Raw genomic sequence first — 2870 nt, 5'->3', positions numbered from 1 at the left:
GCGCACGTTAAAGATCCCTTGGTGGTCTAAAATCGAGTAGGCTTCGGCCGCCACCCGGGCAAAATTCAAAATTTCCTACCAACTGAAAATATTAGGTGTGTCCCACGCGCTCATATGACCTTATGCAGTTGCGAGCGCCGTAAAACACTTTACAAAAAACAAAAACAAAAAAAGACTTTCCAAAAAGTGCGACAAACACAGAAGTAAAAACAAAAGGAAAAACGCATATCCTCTATATCTAGGTCACCTATATTATAGGAGGGCTCTCCTGAGGGAGATGAGTTAATACTTCATGAGAGATACGGGAAAATACGTATCCCTGACCTTCCTAGAGTCAAAATGTATAACCATCTGACTCAGCCATTGGAATTTTACTTATCGGCCCTCAGTAAACCATATGATTATATCCCCCCCCAAAAAAAAGAACCAGAACAGAAAGATACAGAAATTCATTCGTACAACATGCAGTGAGATTACCTACCACACATTGCTACTAATGAAACAGAGAGAGAGAGAGAGAGAGAGAGAGAGAGAGAGAGAGAGAGAGAGAGAGAGAGAGAGAGTTTTACCGAGTGGGTATTTCAGCTCGTAAAACATTTATTTACTTTAATGTCTTGTCTTATTGTGTGCTTGCATGAATGCACCTAACATTTGTGACATTCCACTGCCATGGTAAACGACCACTACAAATTTCTCCCTGTGAGATGAATAAAGATTGTCAATGCCATTGTCAAAAGGATATAAGTCTCGCAAGCAGAAGTACCAACAAAAATCCAAAACTTTACATGAACGTAACAAACAAGTATAGATTTATATTATAATGTGTAATTGTACGTGTTATAATTGTCTTAACCCCATCCGTATGCACTGGGGTCATTTTGTATCCCCGCTGTTTTATTCTTCACATTTTAGAATACTTCAAGTTCAAAGATCTCTGTGAAACTTTCAGTATTTCTCAAAAAAATCATTTTGACAGACTGCTATGCAAAGCCGACGGATCGGATTAACGAGTAAATTTCCTCTTTGGAAAGTGGTGGCACAGAGTTCCCCACATCTTATGGATACGATAGTAAAACACGGCGTACTGATAGGGTTAAAGGCATTTAGAAGCTGCATAATCTATAGTTATTTGAAGAACGCAAATGGTGTTCACAGAGCCAAGACATGTTATAAGGGTGTTTAAATTGATTAAATGGTTGAAGAATAAATAACTGTTAATAAAGTGGTTTACATCCTCGATGAGACAATCTAAATTTAGCTTATCAAGGAAGCTGTATATTTCGCTAAGATAGTCAGGACCACCGCGGGTTGAAGTGTAAAAATGGTGAAATGGTATGGGTTTAACGCCTCTTTCAACACTATTAGTAGTATTAGGTTATTTAAGAGGTGGGACCTCCGAATTAAGCGTCCATCTCCGAAAGGACCTAGTAAAAAGTGAATTTCGTGTAAAATGCCTTTCCCAAGGACACAACGTCGGACTGAGCTGAGGCTCGAACCCCCGAATCCGCAACCTCACGATTACAAGTCAGTTAACCTAACCATTAGGCTACCGACGCCACTCGGTTGAGAGTGATACAACATCCAAGCAACATTCACGCAGAAGGAAAAAAACGTTATAAAAAGAAACCAATTCAAGCAAACAAACAAACAAACACCCCCCCCCCAAAAAAAAACACACCCCACAACAACAACAACAACAACAACAACAACAACAACAACAACAACAACAAAACTAACTTCCTAACAATGGCTTCGACCTCCATGTCTCCTGCATGCGATGTCGAATATGCTATACACTGCACCACAGACGTCTGTGAGTATGCAAAGATAAACATGTTGACAGAAAATGTATAAAAATAATACTTATCTTTCCCTATTTTGAAACTCTTCCCCTCTCCAAAGATTCCCCTGACAAAAACAAACAGATCATTTTTTTCAAAACATCGTCTACATCATCAAAACATTCTTGAATCTTTTCAAGCACAGGGGGTTGAATCAGTGAACTTCCGCAAGGTAACTGACTGTTTGTGCCAAAATTCAACTGAAAACGTCTTTTTCCCGGAAAGCGCTTTACAATTTTTGCTGCTGGAGTCGAACTGAGTTGATACGCATTTTGTATGTTTGTTCTTGTTCTGTTGCCCTGCGTGAATGAAAACCTGTCTTCCCAAATAAATGCTTGTTATGTAAAACGTTTGCGTTTGCATAATGAGATCGTAATTAAACGCAAAATGCTTCCAGCTGTGTTTAATCGAGGTGCTTTCGGGTGGTGGAGGAAACGTTTCATTTTGCGAGGTTTTGCCCTCGAAATGAACCTCAGACCCGTGTCATAGAAGTGGAAGAAGGTACAGACGGCAGAAAGACATTCATCTCTTACACGTGTTGTTTGACAGTAGAGACAGTAAAACGCATCCAGCTCTAACTAGGATAGTATGGAGCATAAGGCTTCGGATAGAATAGTCTCCGATAGGCTTGAGCCAAGAGCCATCAAACCTGAACAAAATCATTCAAGTTCTAAAATTAAAACGTCCCATTTGGAACTTCAACAAGCGTCACCAACATAAATATATGTATTATTTAGACAAGCTTTGAGCCAACTGCGATTTCGATTAAGGTTTTTGTCAACGGGGAAGATTTCCAAGATCCTGTTTCTGTTGTTATCTGCACTGTCTCTGCGTATGTATAGTGTAAGGTTTTACGGCGCTCGCAACTGCTAGCACTGTATCTGTCTTTCTCTATCTCTCTCTCTGTCTCTGTCTCTCTCTCTCTCTCTCTCTGGCTCTCTCTGTTTTCCTCTGTCTTTGTCTCTGTCTCTGTCTCTGTCTGTCTGTCTGTCTGTCTGTCTGTCTGTCTGTCTGTCTGTCTGTCTGTCT

This window comes from Aplysia californica, unplaced genomic scaffold (genome assembly GCF_000002075.1).
Source record: "Aplysia californica isolate F4 #8 unplaced genomic scaffold, AplCal3.0 scaffold00408, whole genome shotgun sequence".
Classification (NCBI taxonomy): domain Eukaryota; kingdom Metazoa; phylum Mollusca; class Gastropoda; order Aplysiida; family Aplysiidae; genus Aplysia; species Aplysia californica.
Note: the sequence above shows the minus strand (reverse complement) of the source record.